The following is a 13,562-nucleotide window of genomic DNA, read 5'->3' as shown; positions in this document are numbered from 1 at the left end:
AATTTCACAATGTCAGGAAAAAATAATTAGAAAATATAAATGAGACAATTCTCAGAGCTCACACAGGAATGAGATACTTCTGAGTTTTAACAAACTATTGTTGGAGCGGCTGCATCGCCCACCTACAATATTTCCACCAAAAGTAGAGACCTGAGACTTATCATTTCTTCATAATAGGGGTAAACTAGCATTGCAGTAAAGCCTACGCTAGACATGCCTTTTAAAACAGGCCTCTAAAAGATCAAGCACATCTGCAAGTAATCTAACGGCCTACCAGGAAAAAAAAAATGCCAGTGCTCTGTAAGAAAATTCAGCAACATAAAAGTCAACACTCAATAACAAGAATCAAAACATGAATATTAAGTAAACTAATAATAATAATAATTGATCGAGAAGCTGGAAAATAGAACCCAGTATACAGGAAAAAAGTCATTAAAAAATGTCTTAGGCCAGGCGCGGTGGCTCATGCCTGTGATCCCAGCACTTTGGGAGACCGAGGCAGGTGGATCATCTGAGGTCAGGAGTTTGAGACCAGCCTGACCAACATGGTAAAATCCTGTCTCTACCAAAAATATGAAAATTAGCCAGGTATAGTGGTGCATGCCTATAATCCCAGCTACTTGGGAGGCTGAGGAACGAGAATCACTTAAACCCAGAAGGCAGAAGTTGCTGTGTGAGTCATGATGGCAGAGTGAGATTGTCTCAAAAAAAAAAAAAAAAAAGTTTTAAAACTAGAAATGATGATCCTCTGGTAGTTTATGAGCATGATGACTAGGTTTTTCATGCACATGTGATGTGCCACACTGGAAACTTGTCATGCCTGAACAATAGGCATCTGACTTGAAAGAAAAAATAAAAAGCTAGAAATGAATTGTATTATAAAATTATCAAACAGGGATTTGTAAGGGCTAGTGTTAATGCAATGAATATTTAATTTTAAATAAAAACATATACATAATACAAAATACAATTAACAAAATCAAGTGCTGAAGATGAAGAACACAATATTTAAGATAAAAATTTTACTGGATTGGCTTAGTATAAATTAGGTACTGCAGAAGACCAGTAAACTTGAAGATAGAGTAACAGAAACTTTACAAATTAAGACATGGAAAGAAAAATATATGAAAGAAAAATAAACAGAGGTTGGGCATGATAGCTCTTGCCTATAATCCTAGCATATTCGGAGGCTGAGGTGGGCAGATTGCTTGAGCCCAAAAGTTTGAGACTAGCTTTGGCAACATTGTGAAACCCCATCTGTATTAGCCAGGTGAGGTGGCATGTGCCTATACTCTCAGCTATGCAGGAGGTTGAGGTGGGAGGATTGGTTGAGCCCAAGAGGTAGAAGTTGCAGTGAGCCAAGATCTCTCCACTGCACTCCAGCCTGGGTGACAAAGTGAGACTCTGTCTCAAAAAACAAAACAAAACAAAAAAAACTTTAGTGTTTTTTGAACATTAGGCTTAACTTATGTGAAAAAGAAAAATATTCAAGGAATAAGGTTGTGAGTTTGATAAATTTCATGAAAACAACACACAAATACCACCCCCAAAAAAGCCACTAAGAAAAACACACCAAACACATTATAATAAAATTACTGAAGATCAAGAAAAAAAAAACAAAAATTTTAAAGTAATCAAAGAGAAAAAAGAGACACCATATACAGTAGAAAAATGCAAAGAATTATTAGTGTTCTCATCAGAAAAAATGCAAGCCATAAGACAATTGAGCAACATCATTTAAGTCCTGGAAAAAAAGTTAACCTAGAAATTTATATCAAGTAAAAATGTTCTTCAAAACTAAAGACAAAATACTTTTTCATAGAAATCAATAAAAGAATTAAATTCTAAGGGTTTTTCTGGAACTATAAAAAATATTAAAATGTTTTCAGGTTGGAGAAGAATACTAGATACAAACCTGGATCTACATGAAGGAATAAAGAGTGATGAAAATGGATAATATGTAGGTAAAATTTGAAACATTTTCTTGTTTTTAAATTTTTTAAAGGTATTTTGTTATGTAAGAAAAAATAACAGCAATGAACTCTGTGATTTATAAAATACAGAGAAGTAAAGTACATTTAGGAATAGAACAAAATATGGAAGTGAGTATGAAATAGAATATCATTGCAAGATTTCTTCATTGTCCATGAAGTAGTGTTACATCATTAGAATGCTGTAAGAAATTAGAGGGGGTAGCCAAGATGGTCATCTGAAAGCAGCTAGTTTGTGCTGATATCATGGAGAGGAACAGAACTTCTTTAACACAGGGAACCTCACCAACCCAGGGCAGCAATGAGTAAATATGCAACCCTGGGAACCCACGTTTCTCCCACAGATATTTGCAACTCTCAGGTCAGTAGATATCCTCATGAACCCATTCCACCAGGGCCTTCAGTCTGACACACAGACCTACATGGAATCACAGCAGAGCACGGAATCTCTGCTCAGGCATATGCAGAGACCTGGGAGCCTTAGATACCTGGGGCTTTCCAGACTTCCTAGTAAAAGCAGCTGAAATTCTGGCAAAGCAGGAGGTCAGGCCCCCATACATACCACTAGAAAAGGGCAGAATCCAGTGGGATGAGCAGCAACAGTCTATGGGCCCTGCTTCCATGGCACCTCACAGGATAAGACCCACTGTCCTGGAACTCCATCAGCCACTGGTAGCAGTGCTACATTTCCCTGAAAAGGACCTCCCAGCAGGAAGTGCCAGCCCCACCTTTGCTGTTTGGCTGACTTAGCCATTTCAGCCTTCAGGCTTTGAAAAGTCTGAGGTGACTGGGGCCTGAAGTGGGCCCCCAGCACAGCACAATGGCTATATACAAATGTGGCCAGACTGCTTTTTTTTAAGCAGATCTCCAACCTTGTTTCTCTTCACTGGGCAGGACCTTCCAACTGGGGTCTCCTGATCAGTGTTCTCCAGCAGACAGAGTTTTGAAACCTCCCTGGGACAGAGCTCCCAGAGGGAGGGGCAGGCTGCCATCTTTGCTGTTTCAGTCTTCACTGTTGATACCTCCAGGTACTAGAAAATCTGAGGTGACTAGAGACTAGAGTAGACCCCCAGCATACAGAAGCAGCCCCTCAGAAAAGTGACCAGACTGTTATGTAGGTGCTTGTCCCCATAGATCTTCACCAGGCAGGTCCTCCAGGCCTGAGCTTTCAGCCACCTCCTGCCAGGGCTATTGAACCAGTAGCAGCGTTAGCAGCTTTGGAACAATGTGGACAGACCCCTCCCCCTCCTGGGGGGCAACTGAAAGCCTCTCTGCCCTTTGCACTAGAACTGCATTTGCTACCCTAGGACTAATGAAGGAGCAAAGATCCTAAGTGCCTTATCCATACCTCCAACAAGCTACAGTTGACCCAAGGAGAAGAGATCAGTCCATCTCTTACAGGTTCTACAACCACCCCCACCCCATGTTGCTCATCACCAGTCAAGAAACCCTTGGCTTGGGCCCACATCACAGATTCTCCAACCTGAGATGATTGCACTGAGCAATTGTTGACCTCCATCTTTCTGGGGTGGAGCCCTCAGGAGACAATCAAAAGACTCTTGGCCACAGCCACTACTAAGTTCCCTTCCTTTGTTGCCTCCAACTCAGTGAGAAACATAAACCTAAGATTGCTCTAGAGATGTGGTGAGCAGTGCAGGAGTGACAAGCTGCAGTCTATGGCCAGTGATCAAGAGAGAGAAGAGCCCACATTTTCAAAGCATTAAGAGAGAACCCAGTTGCAACTGTGAGGAAACACAGGGGAGCCACAAAACCAAGCAAAAGTCTACCAACTGACCAATGAGCCTAAGCACCATCTACTGGATCACACCCCAAAGCTTCAATACCAAAAATACCTTGCTAATATACCCCCAGGTGAGACCAAAGTCTTTAAATAAAGACTCTGCCCAAAGCACAGCACTGAGAAAGCATCCAGTAGTTTATTGACTGTACTCAATCTCCACTGCAGTTAAAGGACATCCACATACTGAGATGATAAAATACCAATGCAAGAACTCTGATAGCTCAAATGGACAGATTGACATATGTCCTCCAAACAGCTGTACCAGTTCTCCAACAAGAGTTCTTAACCAGGCTAAGCTGGCTGAAATGACAGAAACAGAATTCAGAATATGCATAGAAATAAAGATCATTGAGGTTCATGAGAATGGCAAAACCAAAACCAAGAAAACTGAGAATCATAATAAACAACAGGAGCTGAGGATGAAATAGCCAGTATGAAAAGAAACGTAATGAATCTGGCAAAGCTGAAAAACACAATACAAGAATTTCACAATGTAATCATAAGTACTAACAGTAGAATAGACCAAGGTGAGGAAAAAAATCTCAGCAGTTAAAGCCTGCCTCTCTGAATTAAGAAGTAAAACAAAAATAAAGAAAAAATAAAGAGAGGATTGAATAAAACCTCCAATAATTATGGGACTATGTAAAAAGAAACCATCATTCTCAGCAAACTGACACAAGAGCAGAAAATCAAACACTGCATGTTCTCACTCACAGGTGGGTGTTAAGCAATGAGAACACATGGACACAGGGAGGAGAGCACTACACACTGGGGTCTGTTGGAGAGAAATAGGGGAGGGACAGTGGGGGGTGGGGAGTTGCGGAAACATAGCATGAGAGAAATGTCAGATATAGGTGAAGGGGAGGAAGGCAGCAAATCACACTGCCACATGTGTACCTATGCAGCAATCTTGCATGTTCTTCACATGTACCCCAAAACCTAAAATGCAATAAAATAAAATAAAATTAAATTAAATTAATTTTTTTTAAAAAAAAAAAAAGGTTAAATCTATGAATCACTGGCTTCTGTGAAAGGGAGAGAAAAAAATCAAAAAACTTGGAAAATATTTTTTAGGATATTGTCCATGAACATATTCCCAACTTTGTCACAGAGACCAATAATCAAATTCAGGAAATATAGAGAACTCCTGCAAGATTCTACAGAAGAAGATAATCTTGAGACACATAATCATCAGATTTTCTAACGTTGAAATGAAAGAAAGAATGACACCCTACAAGCCAGCGAACTACATTTCACATTCCAAAAGGAAAAAACTTCAAGCAAGAGTTTCTTATCTAGCCAAACTAAGTTTCATAAGCAAATGAGAAATAAGATCTTTTTCAGATAAGCAAATGTTGAGGAGTTTATTATCACCAAATCTGCCTTACAAGAGATCTTGAAAGAAGCATTAAATACAGAAAGGAAAACCACAATCAGCTAATGCAAAATTACACTTAAATGCAGAGACTAGTGACACTGTAGAGCAACCACACAAATAAGCCAGTACAATAATTAGCTAACTACACAATGACAGGATTAAATCCACAAATATCAATACTAACCTTAAATGTAAATGGGCTAAATACCCTATGAAAAAAGGCACAGAATGGCAAGCTGAAGTAAAAAAACCAAGACCCAATGTTATGCTGTCTTTAAGAAACCCATGACACAAATATGTTCAAAATAAAGGGATGAGGGAAAATCTACCAAGCAAATGGAAAACAGAAAAAAGCAGGGATTACAATCCAAATTTCCAATTAAACAGACTCTAAACCAACAAATACGAAAAAAGACAAAGAAGGGCATTACATAACGATAAAAAATTTAATTCAACAAGACCTAACTATCTTAAATATATATGCATCAAATATGGAAGCACCCAAATTCATAAAGCAAATACTTAGAGTCCTTCAAAGAAATATAGACTCCCACAAAATAATAATGGGAGATTTCAACACATCACTAACAGTATTAGACAGATCATCAAGGCATAAAATTAACAATACCAGTGATCATTAGAGAAATGTGAATCAAAACCACAATGAGATACCATCTTACACCAATCAAAAATAACAAATGCTGATGAGGTTGCAGAGAAAAGGGAACACTTATACACTGTTGGTGGGAGTATCAATTATTCAACAATTGCAGAAAAAAGTTTGGCAATTTCTCAAAGTGCTAAAAGAGAACTACCATTCAACCAGGCAATCCCATCACTGGGTATATACCCAGAGGGATATAAATCATTCCATCAAAAAAATACATGCTCTCAAATGTTCATTGCAGCACTGTTCACAATAGGAAAGACATGAAATCAACCTAAATGCCCAAAAATGACAGAGCAGATAAAGCAACCGTGGTGCATATACACCATGGAATACTATGCAGCCATAAAAGAAATAAGATTACATCTTTTGTGGGAACATGGATGGAGCTGCAGGCTATCATCCTTAGCAAGCTAACACAGGAACAAAAAACCATATACTACATGTTCTCACTTATAAGTGGGACTTAAATGATGAGAACTTCTGAACACAAAGAAGGGAAGAGACACTGGGGTCTACTTGAGAGTGGAAGGTGGTAGGAGGGAAAGAAGCAGACAAAATAACTAATGGCTACTAGGCTTAATACCTGGGTGGTAAAATAGTCTGTACAGCAAACCCCTGTGACATGAGTTTACCTATATAACAAACCTGCACAAATACTCTCAAACCTAAAATAAAAGTTAAAAAAGGAAAGAAATTAAATATGTATTTTGCAAACACTGAAATATCCACTAGGAAAAGAAAAAAGATTAAACAAGCCAATAGTGAAGATAAAAAGAAATATTAAAAATACTCTATCAAAAAAGAGAACCAGGAATAATGGTAAAAAGGAGCAAAGACGAAATGAGACAACAGAAAATAAACAGTAAGATTTTAACCCTGCAATATTAATAATATTAAATATAAACTAAATGCTCCAACAAAAGGCAGTGATTTTCAGATTGTATTTTTTATAAAGCAAGATTCAACTATATGTGATATATTAAAAGAATTCATTTTGAATACATAAAGATGGGTTAAAATAAAAAGATGCAAAAAGAATATATAAAAAATTTAATAATAAGAAACTGCAGTGCAGTGCTCCAACCTGTAATTCCAGCACTTTGGGAGGCCTTGGCAGGTGGATCACGAAGTCAGAAGATCAAGACCATACTGGCCAACATGGTGAAACCCTGTATCTACTAAGAATACAAAAATTAGCCAGGCGTGGTAGTGCACACTCTAGTCCCAGCTACTCAGGAGGCTGAGGCAGGAGAATCACTTGAACCTGGGAGGCAGAGTCTGCAGTCAGCTGAGATCACACCACTGCACTCCAGCCTCTGTGACAGAGAAAGACTCTGCAAGAAGAAGAAGAAGAAGAAGAAGAAGAAGAAGAAGAAGAAGAAGAAGAAGAAGAAGAAGAAGAAGAAGAAGCAGCAGCAGCAGCAGCAGCAGCAGCAGCAGCAGCGGAGGAGGAGGAGGAGGAGGAGGAGGAAGAAGAAGAAGAAGAAAAAGAAGAAGAAGAGGAGGAAGAAGAAAGAAGAAGAAAACTGGAAAGGCTATATTAATAGAAGTCAAATAGACTATGAAACAAGAAATATTACCAAAAATAAACTCAAATGTTTTCTGATAACAAAATTGTTAATTCATAACAGAACTAACAGTCCTGTTTTCATGTATCTAGTTCCAGGATTTCAAATACAGTAAGAAACAACATAACAGAAAGGAGAAGTAGACAGATACAAAATTTTGGTTAAATTTTTCAACACCCCTCTCTCAGCAACTGAGAGAAAAAAGCAGACAGAAACCAACAAGAATAGAGAAATCTACTAAAAAAAAAATACAAAAAATAGCCAGATGTGGTTGCACGTGCCTGTGGTCCCAGCTACTCGGGAGGCTGAGGTGGAAGAATCGCTTGAACCCAGGAGGTGGAGGTTGCAGTGAGCCAAGATTGCGCCACTGCACTCCAGCCTGGAGACAGAGCAAGGCTCTGTCTCAAAATAAAGAATAGAGACATCTTGAGAAACATGGAAAATCTTACCCAATATACCTTTATAGAACACCACATCCAATACCAGTATAATGCACATTCTTTACCACGCTTGTGAAATATTTAAGTTGGATCACATACTCAGCATAAAATAAGTTTCAAATTTGACAGGATTAAAGACACACAAAGTATGTTCTTTAATGCCTGAGGAACTAAATTAGAATTCAATAACAATAACTGTATCTAGAAAACCTCCTAACATACTTCTAGACAATGCAAGGGTCAAAGAAGAAATGACAAGGAAAATTAGAAAATATTTCAAAATAGTTGACATTTTTTTTTTTTTTTTAGTTTGGGGGATGAAGCTAGTGCAGAATTTTGAAGACAATATATAGCTCTAGATGCTTATGCTAGGTAAAAAGAAAGGTCTAATATTAATGAACAAAGTTTCCACCTTAAGAATAGAAGGAGGAGGGGGTCAAGATGGCTAACTGGATGCAGCCAAAAAGTGCTGCTCCCACCCAGAGGAATCAAACTATTAAGTAAACCACCAATATTTGGGCAGATCTTCAGAAAGAAAATGCCAAAAGTGGATGGAGAGACAAAACTGAAGCCAAGGCTGAAGAGAAAGGACACAGGGAACCCTGCACGGGACCCCAAACCCAGGGATTAGTTCCCAACTTCAAATGTCAACTGGGAAAGGGGTGAGTGAGGGAATTGAGGGATAGCTCACTCTCACAATGGAACTTTGGGATCCTAGCTACAGGGTACCTCATGACCCCATAGACGCATGAGCTGGCAGGGGATATCCTTGGGGAGTAGTAAAAGACAGGCAGGCCTTCATATGGCACAAAGTACAGGAGCTTTTGTGCACTGGGCAGCTCTGGTGGAGGGTACAGAAGGCATGGGCCCCAGCTGCCCTTCCAGCCAGAAGATAGTGGGCAGATTCCCAATGGGACTGAGGCATGTCTGTTCTACACACTCTCCTGCTTGTTGGTCCCTCCCACGGTCCATACCAAGCTGCCCTGCAGGAGTTGGTGCACAGCTGCACCTGACACTTTCCTGGCAACCCAGGAGCACGTCAGATCCAGAACCCCAACCTGAGCTGCAGGACATTCCAGTGCCCCAGGGCTGCAACATGCAGTCGGGATTATGGAGCTGAGATCTGTGGCTGGCCCTCAAGCGGAGAAGCAGCCCCCACCATCAGAGCACTGAGATGGGTGAGAAGCATGTGTTCCTAGGCTGGGGCAGTAGCAGTGCATTGCCATCATCTGTAGAGCCAGTCCAGAAAGAATGTGGAATATATCCCAGCCAGCCTCTGCCTCATGGGACCCTGAAGCCTAGAACACCTTCAAAAAGAAATGCAGGTACAGCAACACTGATCAGTGGGGACTCCCCCAAATCCCAAAGAGGACCTGGTGAGGAGGCCATCTCTCTCTTCTGCCTACAACAGAGCAGGCCTGAAAACTAGAGAAAGTACAAAAGGGCTACAGGGCTAGATATTAACCTAGCTACCAGCCATTGCTCTTAAGCGCCATCTACTGGATAACAGCCTAAACTATAATGCCAAAAATAATGTCTATGAAACCAGGCTCAAGAATTCACCCACACAGGTGGCTGGGAAGATGGCCAAATAGAAACAGCACCAGTCTGCAGCTCCCAGCAAGATCAATGCAGAAGGTGGGCGATTCCTGCATTTCCAACTGAGGTACCCAGCTCATCTAATTGGGACTGGTTAGACAGTGGGTGAAGCCCACAGAGTGTGAACCAAAACAGGGTGGGGCATCGCCTCACCCAGGAAGCACAAGGGGTCAGAGAACTCCCTCCCCTAGCCAAGGGAAGCCATGAGGGACTGTGCCATGAGAAATGATGCACTCTAGCCCAGATACCATGCTTTTCCCATGGTCTGTGCAATCTGCAGACCAGGAGATTCCCTCTGGTGCCTATGCCACCAGGTCACTGGGTTTGAAGCACAAAACTGGGTTGCCACTTGGGCAGACACTGAGCTAAGAGTTTTCCCCTCACAGTGCAAACAAAACTGCCAGGAAGTTCAAACTGGGCAGAGTCCACTGCACCTCAACAAAGCCACTGTAGCCAGATAGCCTCTCTAGATTCCTCCTCTCTAGGCAGGGCATCTCTGAAAGAAAGGCAGCAGCCCCAGTCAGGGGCTTATAGATAAAACTCCCATTTCCCAACAGCTCTGAATTGCAGGTCCCAGAGAAAATGCAGAGGGTGAGTAATCACTACATTTCAAAATGAATTTTTACTGCCCAGAGACTAGGAGATTCCCAGGTGGAAAAGTGACACAAGCTTCTAGCACGGCCATTTCAGCTGATGCAGTGAGTCTCTACACAAAAGCTCACACAAATCAGGTGCCGTTTCAACTGGCGACTGGAATGCCTGAGAGATAGAGTCACCCATTCAACTGAAAAATGGGGGGCTGAAACAGGGAGCCAGGTGATCTGGCTCTGCCGGTCCCACCCCCACAAAGACCAGCGATCTGAAATGCTCTGAACTGAGAGTTTCACAGCAAGCAAAGCTGGCCCAGGACGGTCCAGCTCTGTGGGGGGAAGGGCATCTGCCATTAATGAGGCAGTCCACCATTACTAAGGCCATCCACCATTACCGAGGCAATCCACCAATACAGAGAGAGTCTGCCATTACTGAGGCAGACCGCCATTGCTGAGGCAGTTCTAAGTATACCTCTATAAACAAAACTGCAAGGAAGTTCACACCACAGCTGGGCAGAGTCCATGGCAGCTCAGCAATGCCTCTGCTGGCAGACTGTGACTAGGCTACCTCCTCCCTGGGAAAAGCATCACTGAAAAAAGGCAGCAGCACATCAGGGACTTATAAATAAAGCCCCACCTTCCTGGGACAGAGCACCTGGGAAAAAAAGGCGGTTATGAGTTCTGTTGCAGCAGACTTAAACATACCTACCCAGCAGCTCTGAACAGAACAACGGAGCTCAGAGCTTACCACTTGAGCTCCTACAAGAGACATACTGTCTCTTCAAGCAGCTCCCCAACCCCCATATATCCAAAAAATCACCTCATAAAGGAGACCTCAGACTGACATCTGGTGGGTATCCTACTGGGACAAAGATAACAGGAGAAGAAACTGGCAAAAACCCTTACTGGTCTGCAGCTGCTGCAGGTGATCCCCAGGAAAGCAGGGTCTGGAGTGGACCTCCAGCAGTCCTACAGCAGAGGGGCTTAACTATTAGAAGGAAAACTAAGAAACAGAAAGAAATAACTTCATCATCAACAAAAAGGGCATCCACTCAGAGACCCCATCAGAAAGTCACCAACTACAAAGACCACAGGTAGATAAAGCCACTAAGATGGGAAGAAACAAGTGGAAAAAGGATGAAAACATCCAACACCAGAAGACCTTTCCTCCTCCAAAGGATCACCACTCCTCACCAGCAAGGGAACAAGTCTGGATGGAGAATGAGTCTGATGAATTGACAGAAACAGGCTTCAGAAGGTAGGTAATAACAAACTTATCGGAGCTAAAAGAACATGTTCTAACCCAATGTAAAGAAAGTAAGAACTTTGAAAAGAGGTTTGAAGAAATGCTAATGAGAATAAACAGCTTAGAGAGGATTTTAAATGAATTGATGGAGATGAACAACACAACATGAGAACTTCACGAAGCATACACAAGTTTCATTAGTTGAATTGAAAGGATATCAGAGATTGAAGATCAACTCAATGAAATAAAATGAGAAGGCAAGATTAGAGAAAAAAACACTGAAAAGAAATGAACAAGCCTCCAAGAAATATGGGATTATGTAAAAAGACCTAATCTACGTTTGATAGGTGTACATGAATGTGATGGAGTGAATGAATTCAAGCTGGAAAACACTCTTCAAGATATTATCCAACCTAATGACTTCCCCAACCTAGCAAGGCAGGCCAATATTCAGATACAGGAAATACACAGAACACCACAAAGATATTCTTCAAGAAAGGCAACCCTAAGACACATAACAGTCAGATTTAACAGGGTTGAAATGAAGGAAAAAATGCCAAGGGCAGCCAGAGAGAAAGGTTGGGTTACCCACAAAGGAAAGCCCATCAGACTCACAGTGGATCTCGCAGCAGAAATTCTACAAGCCAGAAGAGAGAGCAGGCCAATATTCAACATCCTTAAAGAAAAGAACTTTCAACCTAGAATTTCATATCCAGCCAAATTAAGCTTCTTAAGCAAAGGAGAAATAAAATCCTTCACAAACAAGCAATTGCTCAGAGATTTCATCACCACCAAGCCTGCTTTACAAGAGCTCCTGAAAGAATACTAAACATAGAAAGGAACAGCCAGTACCAGCCACTCCAAAAACTTACCAAATGGTAAAGAGCATTGACACAATGAAGAAACTGCATCAACTAATGAGCAAAACTACCACCTAGCATCAAAAGGGCAGGATGAAATTCACACATAACAATATTAACCCTAAATGTAAATGGGCTAAATGCCCCAATCAAAAGACACAGACTGGCAAATTGGATAAAAAGACAAAACCCATTGGTGTGCTGTATCCAGGGAACCCATCTCACATGCAAGGATACACAAAGGCTCAAAATAAAGGGATGGAGGAAGATTTACAAAGCAAATGGAGAGCAAAAAAAAGCAGGGGTTGCAACTCTCATCTCTGATAAAACAGACTTTAAACTAACAAAGATCAAAAGAGGTAAAGAAGGACATTATATAATGGTAAAAGGATCAATGCATCAAGAAGAGCTAATGATCCTAAATATATACATACCCAATACAGGAGCACCCAGATACATAAGGCAAGTTCTTAATGACTTACAAAGAGACTTAGACTCCCACACAATAATTGTGGGAGACTTTAATGCCCAATTGTCAATATTAGACAGATCAACAAGACAGAAAATTAACAAGGATATCCAGGACTTGAACTCAAAACTGGACCAAACAAATCCAATACACATTTACAGAACTCTCCATCCCAAATCCACAGAATATACATTCTTCTCAGCACCACATCATACCTACTCTAAAATTGACCACATAATTGGAAGAAAATTACTCCTCAGCAAATGCAAAAGAAGGGAAATCATAACACTCCCTCAGACCACAGTGCAATCAAGTTACAACTCAGAATTCAGAAACTAACTCAGAACTGCATAACTTTATGGAAACTGAAAAACTGGCTCTTGAATGTTGACTGGATTAACAATGAAATGAAGGCAGAAATAAAGATGTTCTTGGAAAACAACGAGAACCAAGACACAACATACCAGAATCTCTGTGACACATTTAAAGCAGTCTCTAGAGGAAAATATATAGCAATAAATGCCCACATGAGAAGCAAGGAGAGATCTAAAATTGACACCCTATCATCAAAATTGAAAGAGATAGAGGAGCAAGATCAAAAAAACTCAAAACCTAGTAGAAGACAAGAAATAACTAAGATCAGAGCATAACTGAAGGAGAAAGAGACACAAAAAACCTTCAAAAAAGCAATAAATCCAGGAACTGGTTTTTTAAAAAGATCAACAAAATAGACAGACCACTATCCAGATTAATAAAAAAGAAAAGAGAGAATAATCAAATAGATGCAATAAAAAATGATAAAGAGGATATCAACACAGATTCCACAGATATGCAAACCATCATCAGAGATTATTACAAACAACTCTATGCACATAAACTAGTAAACCTGGAAGAAATGGATAAATTCCTGGAAACTTGCACCCTCCCAAGCCTAAACCAGGAAGAAGTCA

At 40.7% G+C, this 13,562-nt stretch overlaps 1 pseudogene; it reads left to right on the top strand.

Annotated features, from left to right (window-relative positions):
- The first annotated feature begins 743 nt into the window (after window positions 1-743).
- Window positions 744-841, top strand: LOC119468395 (annotated as a pseudogene).
- Window positions 842-13,562: the final 12,721 nt, after the last annotated feature.

The sequence above is a fragment of the Cebus imitator genome, unplaced genomic scaffold, assembly GCF_001604975.1.
Source record: "Cebus imitator isolate Cc_AM_T3 unplaced genomic scaffold, Cebus_imitator-1.0 Scaffold422, whole genome shotgun sequence".
Taxonomy (NCBI): domain Eukaryota; kingdom Metazoa; phylum Chordata; class Mammalia; order Primates; family Cebidae; genus Cebus; species Cebus imitator.
Note: the sequence above shows the minus strand (reverse complement) of the source record. Positions and strands in the feature narration are given on the sequence as shown.